General features: G+C 41.2%; 1 pseudogene across 1 annotated transcript; it reads left to right on the top strand.

Moving 5' to 3' along the window:
• The first annotated feature begins 4562 nt into the window (after nucleotides 1–4562).
• LOC148103356 (uncharacterized) lies at nucleotides 4563–10541 on the top strand (annotated as a pseudogene). The gene is made up of 3 exons (XR_015716827.1): nucleotides 4563–4795; nucleotides 8299–8402; nucleotides 8854–10541. The product of XR_015716827.1 is annotated as an uncharacterized LOC148103356 (transcript).
• The last annotated feature ends 1769 nt before the right edge of the window (nucleotides 10542–12310 follow it).

Below are 12310 nucleotides of genomic sequence, written 5' to 3'. Positions count from 1 at the left end.
CTTCTTCATTGACTTTACATGTAAACCTGACGCTATGTCTATCGCGTTCGGTGTGAACACACTGTAACTTCATTCACCTGCACGGATTAGCTAAACGAGCTTTACAAAACAAGTTTCCCCGACAGCCGAGTGCTCATCTTAGCTAGCTAGGTTTCAGGACCTAGCTAAGGACAGTAGTTACAGATTAGCTTAAAAACACATTTACCTTGCCGAAAAAGTGCAGGGGGGCCCCGGGTCCTTCTGTCGGGTAGTCCAGTTCACTGAAGAACACCTCAGTAGTGATGTGCGAATCATGAACGAATCGTTCAAAACTTGAGAATCACTTTACTGACTCGTGAATCATGATTCACAAGCCCAGCTGACTCACTGACTCATCCCTGTTGCTGTTAGCAAACTAATTTCATTAGTAGAAATATATCTAGCTTATAATTAAAATTGTGGGGGGAAAACAACCTCCAGTATCTTAACAAAAATATTTCTGCTCTGAACTGGAAGAAAAAACCCTGAGTAGAAGCTCACATCAAGACTGTCATGGTCCGTGGTCCTGAGTGTGTGTGGAATGTGTGATGCGCGGGTAGCCACACCCCCAGGCTTGGCCATCACTGGCACAGCTGCTCTCCATCGGGGTGATTACCTGAAGAGCTACTTAACCCGGCGCTGACAGCAAAGTTATGCAACATTTTAGCCACACTATTGCCCCGATCAAATCAGTGAGCTGGAATTTTTTATTCTAAACATGAACTACTGTTACAGCAACAGACATTAATACTACTGGTGCCCCACACAACAACTCAATGTCCACTATGTGAAGGAGCAAAACACATGCCTTCTCCTCTTGTTAACATAGATAAACTGCTGGCATATTTGTTTTACATCTATACTGTCCAGTCTCTCCTGGTGGACATGGCAACATGTTATTCATGGTTACATACAATTTTAGACTGATGTAGGCTAAAGCCTACAAAATACAATATATATACAATACAAAAATATGTCAAATGTATCCCTTATGAATTTTACCAAGTAATCTTGAGCAACAAACAACAAACAACATTCGTGTAACAAGGTGGACGCTGCAATCAGTTTTTGGCAGTGACTTTTAAATGGTAAATGGACTGATTCATATATAGCGCTTTTCTACTCTCCCGGAGTACTCAAAGCGCTCTATACAACAATGCCTCATTCACCCATTCATACAAGCACTTCTAAAGTCAAGTGCAAACTAAACTACATTCACACTCCGATGAACGCATCGGAGGGCAACTTGAGGTTAGTATCTTGCCCAAGGATATTTGGCATGTAGACCAAAAGCCAAGGATCGAACCACCAACCTTCCCATCAGTAGCTGATCAGTAGTTGATCGGTAGCTGATCAGTAGCTGATCGGTAGCTGATCAGTAGTTGATCAGTAGCTGATCAGCAACTGATCTGCTCTACCACCTGAGCCACAGTCACCACACTTTTATGTATCCTGTATTTATGCAGTTAAAAAAATTGTTTACTCAACTCTTAAGAGAGACACTTTTAATCTGGCCAAGAGGACAGCTGAAATTGCAACAAATGCAAAAATAGTTCTGTAAACATTTTTTTCCCCTCTTTATTTATAAAGTTTTGCACATGTAATTTGACATATCAGGCCCAATACAGCAAGTACCAACCGATATAAAGACATATATCAAAACAAATTAGGCCATTAAAATTCGGATGATAACAATAAAACAGAAAAAAAACAACAACCCACACACAGAAAACAACAACAAAAAACAAACAAACAAAAAAATAATTAAAAAATCAACTATCTCCCAAAACCATAACAAAAGGGAACCCCATGGTACAAAAGTTTAGTCTGTTGTAAGTCTTTTCAATGAGTTAAAGTAAATGATAAAAAGCTGCCACATCTGTGAGAACTTATTAACATTTCCTCTGAGTCTAAATTTTATTTTCTCCATTTTTAAAAAGAACATAACATCTTCCATCTGTAAACATGTTTTAAGCGGACAAAAGGAAGCTAATGGATTATAATGTAAGCACAATAACACAGATATTTGAAGTTTACTCAGCTACATTCTCGCCTGAAAATATGTTAAAAGTTTATTTTGTGACCTTGAAAGAGTAATAAGAGTAATATCAAAACTAAGTAGCTGCAGTAGTAGTAGCTATTGTTTGAAACTGGAATTGGCTGGGCCAATCTGGGATATGGTTTTTCAATTTTGTTGTCCAGGTGGAATTCGGGAGAAATTGGGGAGAATGGTGTGGCTGTGGGAGATTTTCAGGAGGGGCACTGAAATTCGGGATTCTCACAGAAAAATCGGGAGGGTTCGCATGTATGGCCTAGCATAGCCTGTAACGTTTTTATGACGGACACATTTTATGAGTGAAACTTGACTTTAAGTGACTTACAGGTTTCTTTTTGAAAAATACTTTCTTATATCCAGGTTCTACCTTTTTGCTGCCATCCTCTTCTCCTCCCTGCAGGTCCTCGCAGCGCAGGCTTGCCGCTGCTAAAACTAAACAGAGCTCCCTGTAAGGCACAGCCAATCACATTGGCCATATTTGTCACATGAGGTAGGACTCCAGTAGAGAACATAATTTAACTCTTTCTGCACCGCTGGGTTCTTCTTCTTTCTATCGTTTTTGTTTCTCTCGAGGAGATCAAATTATTGGTGGGGACATGTCCCTTCCGTCCATGCCAAATCTACGCCCTTGCGTTACACCCCAATTTAACATCACCGCATTGGGAATTAGAATCAGACTTATGGGAAAGGAGACCCCTTGGACATAAATCAGCGTGATGAGAACTATTGAAAACAAAAGAAAGAATCTTTGGGAAAAAATTATCTAAGGAGAATTAATTCATTTTAGATTTTAGTCTGGCCCCAGTGCCATCTGCTAACATGGAGGAGGCGGGGTTTATGACTTACACTGCAGCCAGACACTAGGGGGCGATAGAGATGTTTTGGCTTCATTTTTGGGGTGCTGTCGCATCGTCCATGGGTCGTGTCCAAATTCATGGGCTGCATCCTCCTGAGGCCGCATTTGTCGAACGATTACGTCACAGCGACGCGCTGAAGGCTGTCCAAATTCGTAGACTCCTCCGAATGCAGCCGACAAATGCGTCCTCCTTTTCCCCCGAATTTGAAGGATGGGTCGGGTGTGTCCTTCGTGGCCTACCATATCCCAGAATTCATAGCACGGCCCAGCCAAACTCCAGTTTCCAATAATGGCGGCCACTACTAAGTTTTAAAATTACTCTTACTAATCTTTCTGGGTCACAAAATAAACTTTTAACATATTTTCAGGCGAGAAAGTAGCTGTGTAAACATCAAATATCTGCTCGGTTTATCAAGATATCGCATATTTGCAAAAGTGCTTCGACGTTTTCGGAGCATCTGCTACCCACCAGCTCGATAGCTAGCCGAGAGCTCGAGGGTCACTGAAGCCGCCGAGAACGGCACAACATTTTCAGATCACCGCTGAGTTTCGCTACTCAGGTTAAACGTAATATATAAGTCACTTAGACAACCTAAACATGTTATTGTTGGACTTTTTTCAGTGTTTTATTTGTTCGTGAGTAAATCGGTTTGGCTGAGATTAAAGTTATTAGATTAGATTAGATAAAATAAAACTTTAATAATCCCGCGGGATTTTCACACAGCTGACTAAACGTCAAACAGAAAACTGATTAAACAGAAGTGTGAAACGGTCGAGAATTTACGCCAGTGTCCTGTTATATTTTAGATAGCAAGGAGCAGACGGCCGAGTTTATTAAACTCCACCGAGACAGCGGTGACGATAATCAGAAGGCTAGACCGTCCAATTTCCCCAGCCATTTACTTCCGGCCTACACGACCTTCTGAGGACCCGGCCCACGTAGACCGCGAAGGCCGGGTCCTCAGGAGGATGCAGCCCATGGATTTGGACACGTGTTCTACCGTCATTGATCTCTCCTCCTCCTGCCTCCCCTTTCCCTCATCCAACTGCTGGCCTCTGTGGAAGCTCCGCCACTATCAGCACCAAACAACGGAGTTATTTTTACACATCGGCCAGCATCTGGCCAATCCACCACCTTTCATTGTTTATACCATTAAAGAAAAACGAAAAGTAACCATCGGCCCATAAATGTTCCTTCTTCTTTAACATTCAAACGTTGTAATGAAGGGATATTTTAACAGGCTGTTCTCGTTTATATGACCTCCATAAAACAACAGGGTTAAAACACATTGTGACGAAGTAAGATGTTTGTTTTGTAGTCCATCTTCAGCACAATGTAGTTTCAACTGGCGGACATCTGGTGTCACATTGTTACAGAGAGACGAGTGTAAGGCTGTTCCAATTCTCAGCACTGCTCCTCTCTTTTCCTGAGTTTTTAGCAATTCTCCTTCACACGATGACGTTTTCATCGAGGCCAAGGAAAATAGTTTAGGAAAAGGAGATAGGCCCTAATTTTGAAATTTTAAATAACACCCCACGTGGTTACGTTGCCCAGCTGAATCACGTGACCGCACAGCAACAAATCACAGCGGAGCCGGAAAAGGAGGTGGAGCAAAGTGTGTGTGCAGGAGAGGAGTCGAGCAGAGAGAGCTGCTTTTTCATGAAACGGGAGTAAAGTAGTAAACTTACAGGAACATATACCACTACCAACGTTGGGATTAATATCTGCATCGATCTGCACACCCTTGTCTCCTGGATCGTAGCTCAGATCAGCGTGAACCACGTGGGTCTCTGCTCCCTGATCTGTTTCTTAAGACTTCCAGCTTCATCACGGAGTTTTTCTCGGTTTGTGGGCTCATCTAAAGGTAAGCATCGAGCTAACTTTAATGCGGGTTCAGTTTATGTTGATTTTAGTTCTGTTGAGAAATAATAGAATGCTTGGTATACACTGGAGTTAGACAGACTGTAGAGTTTGTGATTGCTTACAACATTAGAATACGGCGGGTTTTAGGGGGTAAGAGTAGATACAGAAAAATAGTCTTTGAATTTGAACAAAAGGATGGGGTGCAGGGCAGGAGAACAACCAGCCCCCACCTCCGGGACAGAAAGCCACAGGTACAAGCGTGGGGGAGGGCAATCAGTCATTGAAATAGGACTTCATAGGCCGATCTCCAGATGCATCCAGGGCTGGACTGGGACAAAAAAATCGACCCGGGCATTTTGACTGAGACCGGTGTTTCAGCTTAACTGGCGTCGCAGATTAACTGGCTTTGGACGAACAAATGTGTGGCAGCACTGGCTGGACTGGCCATCGGGCATACCCAGCGTTTGCCCAGTGGGCCGCTCGTGATCTTTCGTTTTTATGGGCCGATGGGGTTTTATTTATTTTCTCTTTTTTTACGGTATAAATGAATGGTGGGGGATTGGTCAGTTGGTTATGATCAACTCTGGGCTGGACCAATTACAGCCGAGGAAGTCGAACTAAAGTTGAGGTGAAAAGCAACGCGGTTTGTCCCGTACTACTTCAGCTAGAAAGTTGCTAATTCAGTCATGAAACTGATCAGTGACCAGCTGATCGGCTTTTCTCTGCGCCACAAAGACAAAACCAGCGAGGTCGCATTAAACAACAGCAGCACGTTTAACCCTTGGATGCACAACCTACCAGTACCTACACTCTTCCACGAGTGGGGTCAAAAATGACCCCAAATAAAATCAATGTATTTTGCTATAAACTCCGTTGTTATTCTTCAAAATCTTTAAAACGAAGAGTTGTAATATTTTCATATTTGAGGTATTCCTCATAAAACATGTTTGTGACATGAGGCCCTTTGCATTTTTATTTATTTTTCATTAATTTTAAGAAATTGGAGTTTTTGTATCACTTCTATCACTTTTGTATGCTTGCTCGGCATATACTGCAAAAGCTGGGTCTTCCCTCTGAAAGGCACAAGTTGTTCATCCACTGTAACACAATCACTGAGGATGAATTTCTGCCTGCAGTTGACCAGGAACAGGCCCCATATGTAGCAGAAAGCTGCCATGTGGTTTGTTTTCAGTCGGTAGGCTCTGGTCCTCTTGTCATCAAAGTGCAAGACGGGCGAATATCTTCAAATCTTTGAATTGACATAGTGGCCTTGTACAATGGGTTATGCAGAGGACTCCCAAAAAGCACACCAACTGGTTCATCCCAGTTCTTCTCACTTCCTGCAAGAATGGTCAATCTAATCAAGGCCAGCTTATGTTTGATTACATTTTTCCACTCTTTTCCCCCGTCTGTGGCTACTCTTCGTGCCTCCATGTTTGTGCATGTCAGCACCTCTTCTATTATATTATCAGACATGAACATCTTCCATGCATCTATTGGGGAGACAGTACTAAACCCAGGTGCAAGCCCTGGCTGACTAATTCAGAATATTGTGGCTAGAGCAGTAAGAGGGGCTCATTCTGTTGGACTCAATATCCATTTCCTCTTCAGAGGACTCCTCTGTGTCTGACTGGCCTTGTTCAGTGGGGGGGACAATAGTCTGGGTCCTCTATATCTGAGATGTCCGATGTCCGAGTCAATGCCTTTTTGTTTTCATATTATAATTTATATTTAATTGTGTTGTGGTTTTCAGTGTTTTGTTTTGTTTCACTTTAAGTTTGTTTAAAAAGGAAAAAGATGAAAATTTAAATAGTTATAAGTTGGGTTTTGTATCATATGATTAATTTATTACATTTTATGTGGAGTGAATAAATAAAAGTATATTTACGGTGGTCCCTAGAGACAAAGCACGTACGAACCCTGAGGCACGCACAAACTCCAAAACACGTACAAAACACAACAGAAGTGCTCCAGGATGCTAGGCGCAGAGTAATTACATTAGTAATTCCTTTTGTGCATAATTTTATATTGTTGTTAATAATAAATTATTTAAAGCAACAAAACAACCTCAACAGCTGGCTGGGAGGCGAAAGAGCCAGCTCTTTTTAGTGAGCCAAGACGAAAGAGCCGGAAATCCCATCATTAACTGCCAGCAACATGACATCATTTCAAAAAAGAAAAAAAGACAAATTCAGAATGGATTACCTTGCTGAAGCCTTTTAGACAAGGGACTCAGGACTTACTATCTAATCGTGTCCCACATAGGTGACTTTCTCCAGAGCCCATTGTAATGTGGAGAAGCTCACTTTACGATCGTTTTTAAAGCAACAGTGTTGTATAGCACTTTTAGTTCCAATCATGCAGGCCTGCTTGAAGGAGAGCAGATTCTCAAACCTAACTTTCAGTGCACTCCTCAAACATTAAAAAATTAAATTAAATTCTACAAAATGTAAAAACATGAAAGCCTAGTTTTAGGACTTTTCACTGCCACTTGGTAACAAAAATGCAAGTTTCATTCCATGTAACAAGGTGTATGTCATGGTAAAACCTCCCCCACACATCAGGAACAAGAAACTAAGAATCTACTAGTCTCACTCATTTAATCCCTCTGCTGCATTCTGTTCACCCCTGCTATAATTCAATCACCTTTCCTAATATAATATTAGTCCACTAGTTCATATATTGCTTCTCATCCCACTAAGTGAACCATAAAATCAGAAACACAGGCTTAAAATACTATCTGGTCTTCTTGAGCTTCATTGCATGCGTGTATGTGTTAGTGGGATTAATACATTTTCTGCTCCTTAAAGGTTAAAATATCAATACTACACTCTCAATATCAGGAGAGCAAATCAATATGTCCTTCTTGTTTCAGAAACATCTAAAGTCAGGTTCAGCTAAATCCTAAGCATTTGCGAGTTCACCAAGTGAATGTAAAGGTGTTGTTAACACCGTCAACAGGTACCCCCTCGTGATGTGTGCCACTTCCAATGTGATTTTTGACACCTCCATATGGAGGACAACAAGAGCCACGCACATCGAAATAAAGAATTCTGTGCTTAAATAATGAATTGTAGAATAAATTCTCCATTTGTGAATTACTTTTTGAATTCCACATTAACAAAGTGAGTTTCAAAATGTTTTTAAAAACCTAATTACCATCCTAGGGGAGCTAGGATGGTAATGAGGTGCTTGGAAATTTTATAGTTGGCTGAGTTTATACTGCTACCGATGAGTCTGAGCGGGATTCCTTTGTGGATCTATGGAAGTCCATATATACAGGGTGTAGCATCCCCTGGGTAAAGGCGGTGATATGCAGGGGGTCAGGGGTTTTTCCCTTTCAAGTTGTTGAAGGCAACTGATGACTTTCTTTTTGTAGTTGCTTCTGGGGTTTCGCCTTGAAGCTTCATGGGTATTGTTGTCACTGAGGAGTTTAGTCATGTTTATTTGCTCTGCTTCTTTTTGTCAGGGATAAAATACATATATATACTTTTTGTGTCCCAGCTGAGTAACAGGAGGAGAAGAGTGGTGGTGCAGCAGAGGAACAATTTCAGCCATTTGGACTCAGCTCAGCCACTGCAGAGGAAACAATGACTTCAACACAGAAGGTGAGAAAAACATCACAGTTACACTGTTATTGAAACTGTGTGCACAGCTGGTTGGTTTTTAATAACACGTTAACAGCAGCTTTATCTTTTCCATCCTGGGCTCCTCCATATATACAGAATCTACATTCACAACCAAAAACCACAGAAGTTAGAAGAAAATACAAAGATCATATTTTATCAGCACACATTGAAACAACAATATCATCAGTTGAACTCAAAAAATTTTATGAAGTAAAAGGTTTTCTCCACTTATCAATATTTCTTCAATAATGTCATTTTCAGTACAACTCTCATTGCACATCATTGTAATGTGATACTATCACCAGAAGGTGGTGGTAACACACCAACAATGTGTTTGTTGTCACATTAAATTCCACTAATAGAGGGAGTTTCAGTTTGTTCCACGACTGCATTTCACTCACTATTTCTGTTTGTATCTCTGTCACTGCAGGACCAACATGGAGCAAGAAGTCAGTGCTCCCAGGAGGCCGACAAACCTCACAGAAGAAAGGGAGAGAAAACTTACAGCTGTGACTTGTGTGGAAAGTCTTTTAACCGGGCTGGAAGCTTAAAATTACACCAACTCATCCACAGTGGCGTTAAACCTTACAGCTGTGATGAGTGTGGGAGGTCTTTTACCCAGTCTGGACACTTAAAAACTCACCAATTCATCCACAGTGGAGTTAAACCTTATAGCTGTGATGAGTGTGGAAAGTCTTTTGCCGAGACTCGAGGTTTAAAAAAACACCAACTCATCCACAGTGGAGTTAAAGCATACAGCTGTGACTTATGTGGAAAGTCTTTTTCACGGGCTGGAGGCTTAAAAACACACCAACTCATCCACAGTGGAGTTAAAGAGTACATCTGTGGCTTGTGTGGTAAAGCTTTTGCTCGAAATGAACACTTAAAGAAGCATCTGGTTACCCATTCTGGAATTAAGGCGTACAGCTGCGACTTTTGTGGAAAAACTTTCAACGACATACAGTACCGAAATATTCACCTACTGATTCACACTGGAAATGATGTTTACTGCTGTAATCAGTGTGGGAAACCATTTACAACAGATGCACAGTTAAAACAACACATGTTTATCCACACTGAGGAGAGACCTTACAAATGTGACCTGTGTGAGAAGACTTTTAAAATTCCATATCACCTGAAAAGACACCAACAGAGCCACACCAGAAAGTAACTCTACAAGTGCAGTTACTGTGAGGATGTATTTATGTTTTATCTTGTAATTGTAACATGATTATTTGGAACAAGTCTGATCAGTACATTTATGGAGTTATACTGAATGAACTGTGAAGAGTCGTTTTCGCCCAGTAAGCTGAGTGTTATAATGTAAACAGTAAAATGTAATTGGACGTTGGCAGAGATCACTTACACTGTCTTTGTTTAGAAGCAGAGCAACACAGATGGATCCTGTTCTCAGCCCTGTCGTCACTGTGGTGGTGGGAAAGTTTCTCTGTGACCTTTGTGGAAAAACTTCCAATCATCAACGGGACCTAAAACCACATCAACGTAGCCACACTGGAGACAAAATGAACTACTGCAAAGAATGTGGGAGAGGCTTCCACACACCAAGTACATTAAAAATACATGAACTCTTCCACGGTGGGATCAAAAAGCACATCTGTGACTAGTGTGGGTCATCCTTCACCACTGCACGTGAGCTTAAAGTGCAGACACTGTGACAAAAGCTTCTCACAATCAGGTCATTGTAACAAACATGTACGTACACACATGGAAGTGAACTTCAGCTGTGACCAGTGTGACAAGAGCTTCATGAATCTCAGTTCATACTCCGAACACAAACGATCCCACACTGTAAATAAACTGTTTCACTGTTACCAATGTGCAAAAACCTTCACTTCATTATCTGCTCTGTGCAAACATCAGCCTGATCATGCAGGACTGAAATCACTGGATCACAATGAATCAGAAGAGAGAGAAAGATCCTCTTCTGGTTTCAGGGTTGAACTTAAAAACCTTGAGATCAGGCTCCACAGAGTTCAGATGGAATCTGTAGTTTTTTATTATGAAATCCTGATAATGTTAAAGCATTAGTTATATTTGATTAACTCTGTGTAAAGTTTGTCTTCTTAAATAGTTTGGTGTGAAAAATAAAGATTTAGTCTCAGAACAAGTAGTTTGAGCCCTGATTTCCGATTCAAACTAATTTAACTGTTTTCAGTGGTACATGTGGATGTTTGTCAGAGGAGGAGACTTGGCTGTTCTCTACTCACACTGAACAGAGTATGTTTAAGATACATTGTGATTAACATCTCACACATTCCAATAAAGCTGATGTTCCTGCATTGCAACAGCAGTTTGTAGATGTGTTGTGCACCTTTTTGAAACGCAGCCTGGCATGAAAGTGTGTTCATGGCCTAACGGGTTGCCTGAGCAGAAGAGACAAATTGTGCAAAAGGATTTGGATGCAATTTTGAAAATGCTGTTATCATAGGATGAAGTGAGGATTTGTTCCTCAGTGTTTGGTCTCCTATGCTTATCTGTTTGCCAGATGATTTGTCCCAGCTGTTGAGAGGGGCCGGTTGTCTTTAAGGTACTTCAAGGGAATTAAGAAGTGAGTGCAGGGTTTTATACGGTTCTGTGATGATTATCACAAAGTGAACGAGGTCTCATGGTTTGATGCTTATTCCATGCCCAAGGTTGACCTGGACTTTATAAGCACTGCTTTATAATGCCTGAACCTTGAGATCAGGCGTTGGTTAAACCCAAACCCAACCCTTGTCTGCACAGTCCAAAGACAAAAACTGGTGATGGCCAGAGGGGCCGATGGCGCATAATGGCAGCCTCGCAGTCAGTCTGCCCCAGGGCAGCTGTGGCTACAACTGTAGCTGTACCTCCACCAGTGTGTGAATGTGAGCGTGAATGAATAGTGGAATTGTAAACCATTTTGAGGGTCTTGAAAAAGTGCTGAATGAATGCAATCCATTATTATTATTATTATTATTATTATTATCAAAAACGTCTTTCTCCACTCTTTATTGTTTGTACCAATTTGTCACACTTCCGTTTGGCTTGTTTGAATCTGCGGCCATTTTCCAGCACGTGGTGGAGCGACAGCTGCATCCTCACACTGCTTATGCTGTTTGCTACCTGGATGATGTTATCATTCATAGTGATTCATAGTGGTGGAGCATGTGCAGTGGTTGGTCACGGTCCCAGAGACCCTTTGGCAAGCAGGGCTGATGGCAAACCCAAAGAACTGTATGGTTGGATGGAGGGAGGTACAGTATTTGGGTACACTTTGGGAGCTGGGCATGTGCCTCCACACATGGATAAAACAGCAGCAATCGCATCCTACCTGTGTCCCAATGCAAAAAAGAACATCCTGATAATAACCAATTGCAATAGTCCAGACTTTAAGTAATAAATGCATGAACGAGTTTTTCAGCATCACTTAGACAGGATATTTCTACTCTTAATAATATTGTAGAAATGGAAGAAAGTAAAGATCCATCGATTTGCTTCTGCTTATCTTTTTAAGGGTCGCTGAGGCACTGGAGCCAATCCCAGCAGTCATAGGCCGAGAGACAAGAGTCTTAAATACTTGCTTAATATTTCCATTGATGAACGAATCTTGATCGAAATGTTAAAGATTCCTCATAGTGTTAATGGAGGCCAAGGTACTGCATCCAGAAGATGATAAAATCCTTATTTTGTTGATAAAATTGGCACAGAGCTTCCGCCATGCATTACCAAAGATTCACATCAAACTTATCACATTCTTGGCTGCTTTAATGAAGATTTTTTTATTGTCACAGTTTGATACTGATGATTAGGGATGGGCATTAATAAGATTTTCACGATTCCTTTTTCGATTCTGTTTATCGATTCTTTATCGATTCTTTTTAAAAAAGGAGAACACTAAGGTCGAT

The sequence above is a fragment of the Neolamprologus brichardi genome, chromosome 3 (genome assembly GCF_056152115.1).
Source record: "Neolamprologus brichardi isolate AB-2024 chromosome 3, ASM5615211v1, whole genome shotgun sequence".
NCBI classification, from domain to species: domain Eukaryota; kingdom Metazoa; phylum Chordata; class Actinopteri; order Cichliformes; family Cichlidae; genus Neolamprologus; species Neolamprologus brichardi.
This window is presented reverse-complemented; position numbering and strand designations above follow the sequence as displayed.